Source organism: Apostichopus japonicus, chromosome 20, assembly GCF_037975245.1.
Source record: "Apostichopus japonicus isolate 1M-3 chromosome 20, ASM3797524v1, whole genome shotgun sequence".
NCBI lineage: Eukaryota > Metazoa > Echinodermata > Holothuroidea > Aspidochirotida > Stichopodidae > Apostichopus > Apostichopus japonicus.
The window spans coordinates 2,270,996-2,286,423 of NC_092580.1; the positions used below are offsets into that span (position 1 = coordinate 2,270,996).

At 36.6% G+C, this 15,428-nt stretch overlaps 1 protein-coding gene across 10 annotated transcripts in view; it reads right to left on the reverse strand.

The window, feature by feature from the left end:
* Positions 1-15,428, reverse strand: part of LOC139960817 (pleckstrin homology domain-containing family G member 7-like) — a 142,364-nt gene that overhangs the window by 51,962 nt on the left and 74,974 nt on the right. The window contains exon 1 of one of the 10 annotated variants that reach the window (XM_071959395.1): positions 8,833-9,233. The exons of the other annotated variants lie outside the window; for them this stretch is intronic. The gene's annotated coding sequence lies outside the window, so the exon portion shown is untranslated. Of the gene's footprint in view, positions 1-8,832; positions 9,234-15,428 lie in introns of those variants that run through there. 10 annotated transcript variants of the gene reach the window in all.

Below are 15,428 nucleotides of genomic sequence, written 5' to 3' on the forward strand. Positions count from 1 at the left end.
ATAACTAATCCCCCGCAAGAAAGAAAATGTAACTAATCTAGTGATAATGCGTCCGTACATAACTGGAATGAGATGAAACTAATTTCGTTATAATCGTTTCATGTGCATTTAACATTTACATTGGACAGCTCGCGTACATGATATAATGCAGTATTGAAACACCGGTGTTTGCCCGTCAGGCTAATAACAAGAACTTCAAAGTATTTTCATATATAGTTTTGTTTTCCAAACGATTCCAATGGGTTTGTTAAAAAACATTGCTAAAATGCTAAAAGATGTTAAAATAAAGAAAAATTGGCTACAATTTTATTCATAGAGTGAAACCCGATGGCGCCCAATCTTATAGATATATTGTTGCACGATTGTGTCAGTATGTCGACTGTGATGTAGCCCGGATGGGAATTTTATATAAAACTTTCAAATCTGTGTAATTTTCCTTTCCATATAAGTTAAATAGCAACATGGTAAACTCACGCTATGGTACACTCTTTGGGTTGGAAATAGCTTTCTATATGCTGGATAATAATAATAATACTGTCTCATCAACAGTACCATGTTACAAGGTGTTTGCGCAATGCGTGAACATTATAAACTGTACTGGTGCAGTAAGCTGGTAGTTATCTATGTCTGTAAACGACACCCCCACCCCCCCCCCCTCCGATAAAACGAGAATCCACCACGAGTTATGTATAGCAAAGCCCAGAACTATATGAATACAACTGTATATGAACGTGTCGATGCTTCAAGGGCAATGTTAACGACCTTGACGAGTTTCTGCACATTCGGTTCTTACATTATATGCGTGACCTCACAATATTTTCATGTGTTTTGCTTCGTGGCTAGGCGAAACAAAACAACAATTGGAACTGTATGGTGGGATTACAGAAAGTTAGGAAGAAATATATATATACTATCTGTGGCGAATCATTGTGAAATCATGACTTAAGTTATTATTAAGGAAAATAACTGCAAAATTGGGGGTAAACTCTTTGTTGTAATCTCTTGGAATCAACTCAATTACTCAGCCAAAATAGTTCCTTTAAAAATTTTGCGGTCTTGTTGCGGTGGTATCGTGTAGCTCACACAAGAATGTAACATTTTAATAGCGACACAATAACACTTAAAAGCAGTTTACGAGAATGAAATTAATGTATTACTGTAGTTTACTGAAAAGAAGAATGGAATTATAGCATTCCCATCGACTATTACTAAATTCTGTTGTAAACTATGCGAGACGTGGTCTACATCATGAAAGTTAAAGAAACTGATGAAATATGTTAAAAGTCTCTATTTATCTAGATGTGTTCTTTCGTCAAATATGTCCTTCTGTTAATTACTGTTTGAAAGTTGTGAGTCAGTGATTGTGATCTCGGCAACTGAGTTGAAAATGCTTCTTTATAATATTTACACCATTTGTCCAACGAATATATTGGCTCGTATACTCATTAGCAATAATATTAACTCGTATACTCATGAGCAATATTAATTACTCGTATGCTCATGAGCAGTAATATTAACTCGTATACTCATGAGCAATAATATTTACTCGTAAACTCACGAGCAATAGTAATTACATATATACACATGAGCAGAAATATTAACTCGTATACTCATGAGCAATAGTAATTACTCGCATACTCATGGGCAGTACTATTAACTTGATTACTCCTGAGCAATAGTAATTACTCGTATTACTCGAATACTCATAAGCAATAATAATTACTCATATTCTCACGAGCAGTACTATTATCTCGATTGCTCATGAGCAGTAATAATTACTCGAATACTCATGAGCATTGATATTAACTCGTATACTCATCAGTAATAATACTTACTCGTATACTCATGAGCAATAATATTTACTCGTACTAATATAAGCAACAATATTTACACGCACGCATGCATGAGCTATAACATTTACTGATACTCATGAAGATTGAATATGTTTTATTACAATGTTGGATTTTTGTTGAATTCGTTCTCACGACCTTGTATAACATGTACTCTCGCTCCCAGCGAGCAAAGAAAACCGCAAGCAGCTGTACATTAGGCGAAATAATCAGGGCTTGCTTTTATTTACAAATCTCCCCATACTTTCCATAAGCCCACCGAAAGTAAGACCACCTCAACTCTTGTTATACGGGAGCAGATAATTAGCACGAACAGTAGTCTGGAGCCATCGTAGTCTTCAGACAATTTCAATTCTGTATATCTTACATCAACAATCATTCTACTATAGCAATCCACTTCTATTATTCCAACTTTTCAGCTGTCAGTATATAAAGAACTCTAGACAGTTTAATCGCTTTAATTTGGGGGTTGTTATCAGCATTGATAGCTCTTATGGAGGTAATGCCAACGCCTACCATAATATAACTCTCTTATATTCTACCAATCTACAGGGCTTGCCTGTATAGTTCAATTGTAAGCTGATAGACAGCTTACTGTACTTTGCCTTTCACTAGAAAAGAAAACACGCAAGGACTTTTCAATCACTCGACTTAACAGCTCAAAAATCACCTGGAATTAAGAAACCAGTGACGTGTATAAAGTTATTAGTTTTGCATCGAGTACATAGCTGATGACAGGAGGCTAATTAGATAGTTAGTACATGAAACCCAGTCACGTTTGCAATGAAATGTTTAAGTACTCTTATGTGAATTTGGAAACTTTCGTAAGAATTGTAAATCACCTGATCTTTAAAACACCTATTAGTTTCTCATTTGATCAACGGATCTTTGGTTTTAGTGTTAGATCCTGGTGTCACAATAATGTAATCCTAATGCAGAAATGTAATATCGAATGTACGTTAAGTGTGACTTCTCTACTGACCTCGTATCCATTTGTATATAGAACAGCATACTAACATATCACAAAGCAGGCCTGTATGTAATTATGCATGTGCGGTAATATTCCATTGACATGCAAGCTATAAATTTATTCAACAACACCTAAATCAAATTGCAAGAATCGCTTTGAAACAAACGTTCACAGCCATGGCAGGGTATAGTTGAATTTATTCTTTATTTTTCGAGTGAAATATACCTGCAGGCAACAGGTTAATATATTCTTCTTCTGTATTTGACAGCGTTGATGTCCACCCCAAGAATCACGCCAAAAGTGTCCACTAGATCAAAAAACATCTGGCTTTAGATGGATATTTAACACATGTGTGACTATTTGTAGCTCTTCTTTATATATGTTGTAGTCTAATTAGTACGGATCTGTGTGACCTTTACAGTAAATTGTCCTGAATACGGAAAACTAATATCATATAACTTTGAGCTCATCTGGCATATCCCAGATTTTTATCAAAACGGGCATCTGGTCTTCAACTTACTTGTTTGTAATTTGTTTTCATCCATATATCAGTTATTATGAAGAACATCATGTTTAGTCCCTTATAAATATAAATTCAGATACAATAACGTTCGCAGATGGTGAAGAGTGGAGTGGCCACTAGTCTCTCTTCAATGGATTTCTTCTTTTTTTGAAAATATAAGGATATCTGTTAGATTCCTTATTTTGTTATACAGGGTAAGGTGCAACCCGTGCCTTACCCCTTCCTCCATGAAAACAAGCAAACATCACGCCACCAGACTGGTGGTATTTTCTTTATCCCCTCTTCGTTGGGAAATTACAAATAAAGACAGTATTTTTGTTGTTGTATATATACACGTAAGCCTTTGTTCATGTAGTTCCGTATACAGAACTGAACCACGGAACTTTTTACGTAATTCAAATGGCACTGTTTTTGCACACTGTGGCACCATTATTTTAAGTATGTAGATATTTCTATTAATTTTTGTTTTGCCTTTCATTATTTTATATCAACCATGTCACAAACTCCCTCCTATATGAAACGTTGTAGATGCGACAACGATCAGGTAACCAGTTTAAACGCAGTGTTTCTATATGCAGTGTTTCTATATGCAGTGTTTATACATATGTACAACATGCAACATTACCGGGAGAACTTACTCTATATAAAAGTTAAAAGTGTGGACATGTTCATCCGAAAACGCGGTCCAGATACTATCAAGTACTACCCTACATGGACATATCCATGACATCAGACACACTAATTAATTAATTACTATAAATTGGAGTCGTATCAAAGAAAAATATTCCCTAATTGTAATACTGAAAATGTGTACAAATGCACCGTTATATAAGGAATCAGAGCAGTGGTGTGCACAGACATGGGAACGGGGGGGGGGGGGGTCAAAATCCCCAAATGATAACCCTCCCCGATTGATCAACGGGTAATGGCATAGGCCTTTGTAGAAGGGGCTAACACTGGATGCATGGTTTATAAAGGAGGTAGGAACATAAGGGATGTCTACGGGTTCCCCACCCAGAAAAAAAGCCTCAAAGTTTAGAAGTCAAATTGGTGCGTTCGTATGCATATTTAGACTATAAACTAGATCGATAATTAGGTCTAAACACAATGTTGAATTTATGTGGAATTGGAAAGAGCCGGCAGGGTGGGGTGGGGGGGGGGGGTGAGGGAGGGGAAGCTGGCGGGAACCTGTATCGATCCAACACTGGTTCCGCGCCTAATGTCATCTTGGGCCGGAGGAGTGGTCCAATTCTTCCCCGATTGAATGTTAAACTTTCCCCGACTGAAAGTTTCTCCCGACTTACGAAGGCCGGGTTGACCCACCCCCCCTCCAATTCCGGGCTTTGCACACGTCACTGAATCAGAGCTGGGGTTCACAGTAGCTCCATGATCAGAGTATATCAAAAGAAATCTGACTTATTTCTCTGTAAGAATTTGCTAAAGAGCACATTCTATCAAGCAGGATTGGTAGATTATTAATGCAAATCTAGAGAAAATTCAGTAGCATTACTACAACACGTTGCTTTAGCGCATAAGGTTCGATTCCCTGTGGATATGCGCGCGTTATAAATCACCATTACTTTTATCGTAAATATTTGCTAGGCCATCAAAGATTAGAAGAAGAAGTAGCTGAAATGGTCACTGCATGGGTTTGCATCTCCAAACAATCTTTTCATCTTCTACAATAAGGTATCTTCACTTAGTAGATGATTTAATCATAACACATTTAAGCCTTTAAAAAGACTCTGAACTTTCCTTTCAATTCTACTTCAAAGTTAATTAAACCAATCTCAGCTGGACAGTAATCCAATTTAAAGCCTGTATTTTACCTTTCACAGGCATTCCAGAGAAAATACTTAAGCGCATCAACACACCATATATACGTGGCATTCAGTTATCCCAATGTATTGCTAACTGCAAAACATGGACGGCAGGATGATAAAAGATGTCTTAATTAACAGCTTTTCACCTTTAATCCCTTCCCCATTTATTTGTAGACACTGAGAAAAGGATTTGGACAAGTTCACAGGATTACCGGTAACTTCAAAGAAACCATCCTTGTGTCCAGGAGAGTGGACTTAGTCACGAAGACTTGTTCGACTTTCCGTCCGTAAGCAGATTTAACGGTATCAAGCACATATCAATGCAACTGGCAACAATAGTTCTTTACAATGTCGGATATCAAAAGACCATAATACCTTACTCTGTCTCATAAAAGAGAGTCAACGCAGATAAGGAGTGATCTTAGTACGATTCTTTCTCCCATACATGTCTAAGATAAGTAAAGACGACAGATGGTTTTACTGCATATCTTGCTAATTTGTGATAGCTGTGACTAGAGTCTCACATCACCGACGATATACCCTAACTCTCCCCCCCCCCCCTTGTCTAAATCCGAATATTTGGCTTTCTAGTTTCCAAATCGTGTAATGAAAAGGCGACATATAGCGCATTAGAAAACACATAGACAGATGTTATGATCGCATAAGTAAGAATGATATTAAATTACGCTCATCCTTATTTCAACTGAATACTAAAACTTCTGCCTAAAATGATTGAAATTGTAGGTATTATTTCACTTTTATGTAGATTTATACTTACAAGGGAGGGCCGGTTAGTGTTAGACATATTAACATCATTACCAGATTTTTACCCCGGAGAGGATATTTTTGGGTGGTTTAACTTTTAGCGGGTTCTGTCATTGTTATGATAATCACACTCAATGGTCACCTTACATGAGGTGAGATGTGTCAAAAAGATAAATCTATATGTTTCAATTAAATGTGCAATAATTCAGTGCTTTGTAATGAAAAACTATAAGGACACCTATTATGCAAATCCTGGGTTATAGGGGGCGGGGGAGGGACGACCGAGGGAAACAGTTACTGGCTGCCCATAGTCAACATGCTAACCGTCTCCATATTTATTGTAAACACAATTTTCTGTAACTCACCAACAAATTAAGAAATTATGAGCATCTGTTATAGCCTGCTTATGAAAACTAAATATTAAAGCTTAACCAATGCTTTATAAATGTTTGTTGATCATATTCGGCAACCCTGACACCCAATTTCAACGATGCGTGTAATTAATATGCAGGCCACTGATTGGTTTAATTCATCACGACATTGTTTACTTCCGTGGCCTGCGTCACGTGTATCTACCAACAACCATATTTCACAAGCGGTTTGTATTCATTGACAATATAGTAAGCAATTCCAGCATAATATACTGCTCTCTGTTTACAATATGCTAAATCTCTTGACATAATATGCGGTCCACTTAGACCTAGAACTGTCTCATTCATTTGCTAAAAAGTATGCCGGTTCAATATATTGCAATAATGTGAGCAAGTCTCTCCCGGTATAGAAGACTGCCGTTTAATTATCGGTGGTTGTGGTATATAGGAGGGACAATACGTGTCTTGTAATGAGATTTTAAGTATCGATTTTCAATTCGGTACATCTATTAAAACTGAATTACAATCTGCATAGCTTACTTTTGGAGAGAGCACCTTTAGTTTGTTGTGATCCCTTTAATCCTATTTTGGTACGTTACATAATGTATTTATTAATTATGAAAGAATGTCTCCCTGGTGACTTATTTTGATACACACGAAAGAATATAATCAGTTATTTTGATTAATAAAATGTATGAAAAAGAGTACAAATGTTGGTAATATTTACAAACACAAATGCTGTATTGACATGAAATCAATACGATACTGTAGTTAATATACTGAGTAATACGCATGTATCATTATTACGTTACCAAATGTTGAGAGCTTTCAAGACAACATTGGCTATTGTTTTGAAATTTGATCGAATGTTGTTGCAAACCGAGAAAATAAGGAGCAGATTTAACTCCTGTCTTCATAAATCTGAAGGAGATGAAACCTTCTTAAAGTGTTAAAACAAACTTGTTCTGGCATTTATTGTTGGTATTTCAGGGACATTGACTCACACATGCGGTTATATATATACTCTATGGTTATATATACTCGATGGTGGTTATACTCTATGATTATATATTTACTGTATGGTTATCTTTACTCTATGGTTATGTAAATACTCTATGATGATTTTATAAATACTCTTATGATGGTTATATATGCTCTATGGTTATATACTCTATGGTTATATATATATACTCTATGATGGTTATTTATACTCTGTGGTTATATATACTATATGATGCATGGTTATATATTCTCTATGATGGTTATATATACTTTATGGTGGTTATGTAAAATATATGGTTATATATATAATATATGGTTATATTTATACTCTATGGTTATATATACTCTACAGTTATGTATACTCTATGGTTCTATATACGATATGCTTATATACTGTATGGTTCGGCCAAGCCGATATGGCTCTGGGCGAAAATCATGGTTATTGTAATATATGTAACTTAATATATTGATTATGTCCGGGAGTTTTGCAACATTAATTAAAATACAAGGTATTACCCAGAGTCGGTCTGAGGCATACATTGTTACCAGCTCGGTGGCATTATAACCGGTGGCACTTGGTCATTCAGACTAATGGCGCACCGTTCTTGCACGTTGGATGAAACCAGCATTTGTTATGACCAAAAGCAAACTTAGTGCCCTTTGCCACGTCGGACCCAGCGGCGCCACCGACTCCGACCCGGTAAACCGGTACCATCAATTCGCCCCTGGTATTATTAATATCTTGCTTTAGCGCATTACAGTCATAAGACAAAACCACACTGTAGCATTTCTTAAAATAACACGTTAACCTTAATTTTAACTTGTACTTGGTAGCCTATGTACTGTCCATTCTCCCGATTATGAGAAGAGTCTATAAATCATGACATCACGCTTGGAATTCAATGTTTATAAACAAAGATAAAGCTGATAATTTAGAATAACATGCTACATTTATGATAAGAAAGAAATGAAAAACTTTCTCGTATTGTGTGGCTGAAACACAGACCAAAAACCCCAATGTTATAAATGTGTAGTTCTATAAATCATATCTTAGATTATTATTTTTGCATCGCAATATGGAACAGTCATAAAACGAGAGTGTCAAATTAGACCTCTGTCTCTTTTCTCCAGAATCATTGCTCATTTTAGATGGACTAGCCCTAAATATCACATCTTATGATGGATGGCCTGCTCGAAAAATCTTGTTTATAGATTCCATTATACAAATCACATTCATGACGTAATAAACCATAGCTCATTCTGTTACTTTGATTGATTGCATTGAGGATCATTTAGATCATCGATAAGTTACCTTCGGGCCAGTTCCATTAATCTAGGAGAAATAGGGATTTGTTTTTATAAATGTGTAGACTTAATTAGATAACCACATCCCCTCGAACCGAACTGGAGCCTCTGGAATTATGTATTTAATAGACACTGCTCAGCGCCGTGCTCAATAATGTCAATCAAAGCTCAACTAAAAACCAAACCATGCATAAACAAAATTTGAGATTAAAATGATACTTACCTATAAAGATATCTATCTTTATATATGCTGAGATATCTAAAAGCCTCCGATTTATATAAAATACTCCACAACGTATGTTTCCATAATAGAGAGAATTAAAACGTGTCTGGATTTGAAAAAAAGAATCAACAAATTCCGGCTTCGACCTTTCTTAGCGGGTAATGAAGGCACCGTGTCTAAAGTTCTTACAATATAACTATACAGCGTACACATAAACCTCCTTGGGGATAAAGGTAACCTGTGTTAATCCACTTTCAAGTCGGAATCGTCCTGTAGTTTGGATGATTTCATATAGGCAGATCAAAGCAATCTTTTCCTTCTAATTTGTACAAGCTTTCACAGTCTTAGCGAAACACTGCTCAAAGGGATAGTAACTTAGACGTGCATCAACGCAGTAAGCAACTTACAATGGATAAAAAACAACAGCAACACACAATTGAGAAGATTCGATTTTCCTTTACCTGCACACGAGTTGGTTCTTTCGTGCCTGAGGTCTTAGTTCCGTATCAGTAGAGCCATTCAAGATCCTCAGATGTGGTTAAATTAACTAGAATGTATCTTATTGAAGGAAAATTATTTCGGGACCTTAAAATAGCTGGATGTATGTTCACTTAAGAGACAAGGGGCGTATCGCGGTAAACCCACGATCCATATACACGATCAATATTACTGTGGTTAGAAGTAAGAATTAAGAAGGCTTGTTGATCATTAAACAAATGATAACTATAAATATTTTAATACCTCTCAGCTCAGTGGCGTCCCATGTCCATGTCAAAAGAAAAGGTAAAACATGCCAAAGCGACATATTTTAACGGTATAGGCCTATATGTAATCTTTATCCATAAATGTTATCAACAATTTTACCAAATCCTAGATATCATAATCACTTTAGTTTTCCGATTAAAATGCCTGATTCGTTTCTCTTTCAGTTTGAAAACATTTTATTGACATTAAACTATATGATTGGTAAGCAAAGCACGTGTTTTGGAAATGATATCGCATATGCTCCTTGCATAGTAGATATTCCACACTGCACTACAGTATTACATCAAGCACGAGATTGTCACGTGACATTCTCCACCAGGAGAGATCAACTTGCCTCTCATTACAACTTTCTTGCCTCAATTCAACCACGTCCTATCAAATCATAGTATTTTCAACGTACTTTTCTACATCCGACCAATTAACTCTGTGTGATTTACGATGTATGCAGTAAATCCGTCCTCAGAAGAAGCTTAAGAGCAACTATATCAAACTTCAATGTGAATAAAACCCAACGTATATCTATTGCCACGACCAAATTAATTAAACTAGGTTTGCATAATTCAGATTTTGCAATTATATCATAGAATAAACCTATCCGATCCGTCTTGCCGAAGGATGTGATTTGAACATTGGTATATAATTGTATATGTTACCGATTGTATGTAGGCATATATAGTCGTAAAGTACTGGTGTCAGGCACGGAAGGGGCTGTCACTCATTAACGCTGCTTCAATTATATCGAAGATTCAAGAACAATTTGAATCAACTTAAGTACCTGAATGGGGGGGGGGGTGATTGTTGGGGGGGGATAAGTGATGTTCATAGCAAACGCCGTCGGGACTCTTGGTAGTTGCCACTAAAACTAATATTTTACTAATAAAACATTAATGCAGACTTCACAGAATAACATATACGTTGCAAGATTCTGAGGTTACCGTTTAGTAGTTACATAAATACATTTCATGTAGGTGTAACATGCCACTAATATTCAATTGTTTACTGTCTTCTTATACCTAGATTATGATCACGGCTGCGTGTTTGAATGTTCACATAATGGATTCTTATTCCTTTTTAATAGATTCACACTAAAGAGACTATAAAGAATACATATTTAAGGAGGAATGTTTTTAACTTCAGGATATGATTCACACAAATAAAGCCTCGTAGAAAACTTTTATTTCATACTGTTTTCCTGATTTGTCTTATTTTTCTATAGATAATATTTTCTTTTACAGTGATTTGTTTTTGTTAGATAATAAATGATCACGTGGGTGTGACCATTATTTGTAAACCACATTTACAGCTTGCTTGTCATGTTTTGAATCAACAAACGGGGGGGGGTGGCAATATACATTGTAATGCAAGGATAAATGAACGAGAAGTTCCTTAATGTCCATGCATATCTAATTGATTAAAAAGGTTAATATATTGTTTTAAAGGAAAACAACCAAATTGGTTTAAACAATCCATAGTTTTCTATTTTGCTTATGTGCTTCACATTTTTAGCAGCACTCCCTGAAACAATTATTCTTACATTGTCCTTTACGCGAAAGGATCATATACATAGTTCATATAAAACTGCAGTAACCACTGAATATAAAACATTACAGAAAACATATATGTATGGATTGTTGCAGTGAATAGATGGCGCCATATCGTATTAAGTTAATGTTTTCATCAATGGTCGTCGCCAACTGAATCATGAGGCGGAAATTACATTTCATGGTGGTTATAGCTCTGGTCGGTAAAGAATAGATTGTTTTTTTCTTCTAATGTTGTTGTTCATTGGTCCTAGGCTGACAACTTATGGAATATGGTTAAATATACATTCGAAAAGAAGTAATATGAATTAGTCCTAATCAGCCTTCATTGTGTACGACACCCCCTTCCCCTTTAGCCCCCCCGTCTGCATGGCTTATAACATTTTGTTTACAAAAGGAATTCTGACAAAATTAAGTCCCTCTATTTTACTGGAAAGTAGCTGTTATTATATTTTTCAATCTTTCCTCAATCTAATAATTGACTGCTAACTGTATCTACATCGAAAGAAGGTTATACTTGTTGACATTCTACCAGTTCACAAATATGTTAATTCTTGTTTTGTCTTGCTTTATACCAGCCTTTCAAACTGTGATAAGTGTAAACCGGTGGCTCTCTCTTTGGAGATAACAACAAATCAGGTTCGAAGATTAGCAGATTTAACCAGAAGAAGAGAAGGAAGCTTAAGGGATGAAAAGGAAAAACGCCTTATCTTATCACTTGAATGGTTTTATAAGATTTTAATTGTGTTTACTTGTGACTAAGCCCTATGATGACCTTACAAAGGTCAAAAGGATTGTACAATATGTCAGACCCTTTGTTTTTCTAAATCAGTTTCGAACAAATAGGGCAGGGTAGCGTTATGGTTCATTATTGTTGAGGTTTTAAGGTTTGACAGGTATATTAAAATTAAGGTAAACAATACCACCAACTGATCGAGCTACAGTTTAAACTCTCTTCTGCAATAAATGAAGGGTTGATGTCACTGAAAGCCTTTTAACGCCCTAGACCAGGGTTGTCCAACCTTTTGCAGAGGAGGGCCACATGAAATGATTATGATGAAGGAGGGGGTCGCATGAACCCTACGCTCGATTTTTCGATTTTTTGCCCGAAGCCAAGGCAACAAAATGTGAGCACTGCGCGCGGAGCGCACTGATTTATTTTCCTTCCTGATAAAACAGATAAGTTCAGCCGCCCCCCCCCCCCCCTCCGCTGAGAGAGTGTCACACAAACTGACCTGTATGCAGTTTTTTGGACCCAGAAGGTTCGAATGATTGATTATTTAGCTTCAAATTGTTATCAATAAATCTGCTCACTAAAATTTCGAACCGTAGAGCATCTCTGGCGGGCCGGACGCAACCCTGCGGTGGGCCGGACTGATTTTAATGAATGAAATAGCTCTCCTCAAATTTATTTTTCTTCAAAAATATTTTGAGAAATGGGCCCATGTGAGTTATATTTTAAAGATTAATCGGGGACTTCTTTTCACAAGTTCCTTTCATGGCTCACTGTATAATACATGCGCTAGTATTTCAAAAATATTAAATTAGATACTACATTTTACCTTAATTAGTTACTCGCTTAATTAACGGCATGTAATACAGCAAGTGTTGTATATATGCCACATTAGTTGTTGACAGTTTACGAGTATAACGGTGCAGGTGGGGGGGGGGGGGGGGTTGCGGAACTGCACATTATGCCCGGACCTGGCTACGAAGCTGAATATACAAACATGATCTAGTCTTTGTTTATTCATGTATAATATTTATTGTCCAAAGGCCTATATGTTAGCAACATATCATGCAGTGAAATTAAAGATTTTCCAAGACGGCATTCTCTGATTTGATTTGTATACGGGTTAAATCTTTGTTATATGATACAAAGTGTCCTCGTGTATAGAGTTCTCTGAAAGCTTGTGTGAGGACTGTGAAACCATCTGTAAAGAAATGGATATGGTTTGTAGTTTCAATGAAAAGGAAACATTCATTGAATCTTGTCTCTTTACCGACAACAAAAAATGGGGGGGGGGGATTTTGTTTACTTCCACACTCCACAAAAGCTGGACTTGTTCTGAAAGCAGCCAATCAGAATGCTATCAAAAGACGTTAACCGTTCGTTGCAATTATGTTAGCCAGTTCTTTAAATGTAAATCCTACTTTATTAACAAAATTCTTTGAAGATACCGAAGGTAAACAACCGTCATGGCTAACCAGTGACAAGAATTGCAAAGGTCATATTATCTAAGGTGAAATTGTTTACAACAACACATTTTGCATTAATAATAATGTAGATGTTCTTAATGGGATGATGGTGTTGCAAACGTTGACTGTGTTAAAAACATAGACGTACATTTCATGCACTCTGCAAGCTAGTATGTGTGGTATCACGAAAATGTGAATTTTCTAAAGATCGGTAGATTTTGTGAATGTGTCTTGTTTTTGAAGGACATTCGTTGTAAAAACATGACAGACACTCCCTTTGTCCCCAGTACTTGGACTAAACAAGTGTTTATCCGACAAACATTAATTATTAAATAAGTAAGCTAAAGATTGGATACATCAGTATGTATAGAGCCCTGGGCTTCACTGGTGCGAATCCGGTCAGGCCATAGTTCTTTGCTCTTTCCAATAATTAATTATCTCCAAACTTTTATCTCAAGAGATAAGAACAAGATACTGATATGAAATTAGGGCCATCAAAGTGTGGCTCCCAGCCCTAAGGCCATCAAAGTGTGGCTCCCAGCCCTAAGGCCATCAAAGTGTCGCTCCCAGCACTAAGGGCCCAATTACTATCATTCCTACATGTCGCGGTAAGATTTTTGGTTTGAGGTGAAAATGGGATGTCTCGTTTAAAAAGAAAGGATAACACAAATTCGGTAAAATATTAGGTAATCATAGATATGTTTACGGTTAGTGAAGATGATATCACAACAACACTTCACACTGATGTTATGCACAGTATAATAAAATGGAAAACAACTTAATAAAGTCCGAATTTCTTGTGGCTCTATGACATCATACATATGACAAAACGTCAGGTCCCCACATTCCTCCCCCTTCTTACCTCTATCCATCTCTCTCTCCTTGCTTAACTCACATGTACATTACTCATTGTTTCAATTTGTGAGTTTAGACATGGGGCTCGAAAGAAAATGACATGTTCGTTAACTTTGTAATTCATGTTTCGCATTGCTATGATTTATGAATGATGCTCATGGGGTTTATGGATTTCGTGTTTGCATTTATTAACCAGGCAAATCTAGCGAGGCCCTTCACACGCTACGATACAAACGAGAACGCATGGATAAAGAATACTAACTGTCAGTAAGACACCTCCAACACCACAAAAAACACCTCCAACACCACAAAACACCCAACACCACAAAAAATAGATATAACCAGAGATACCGTCTAAAGTAACAAGTACAGTTGTGATCTGATTGTTAAACTGGGGGGGGGGGTCCACTGACGTCACACCTTTACAAAGCCGTCCAAGCTTTAAGAGGGGGTACGGTCCGGCCATTCATTGCACTTAATGCTAGTAATTCCCAGCGAATGTAACACTATTGGACATTATAAGCTCATAGTTAGAATTCCTAAGCGAGATGATTTGATAAACTTGCTTCTCCTATAACGGTGTTTGTCTTCGTAACTGGGCCCGGTTGACACGGCAGGCCAAGATGAAAATCGCAGCATGCAACACAATGCAAATACCAGCATTGAGTTCTGGTCTTTGTAGTATCAGCATTCCTATAACATTCATCTGCTTATTAAAACAGATGGACTGAGAATGTTGCCTCAAAGTACATTGTGTCATTTGCGTATATGTTGTAGACAGATTATCTTTGTTAACCCCGATTCCTTTCTACATATCTACATCTTACTTGATGGCTTCCACTTCATCGTAAAGGGATAACGAAATAATGTGAGGAAGTCCTTCAGTAGAAAGTAATGTTATCTCAATTGATCGACCTCCAGCAAAATTATCTCGATAAGGATTAGATGGCTACTTTATAAAAGAGAAAATCACCCTCCTACCGGCATGTGTGAATAGCTAAGGTCTTTTGAGATTATCAACAACACAGAAAAAAGGTATGGTAGCGACAAGACGAAATGTTTCTTAAAGCTTATATGCTAAAGACAGAACTATTTTAACGAGCTTCTGTGTGTTTTCATTGCTATTATTTGGGCCCCGTTGAGACGCTTCGACTGTCACATGTTTTCTATGGGGTGCTGTTCACAGTTTTCCTTTTCAGGACAACAAGAGAGCGGTTGGTTTAACCAATCTTGTTA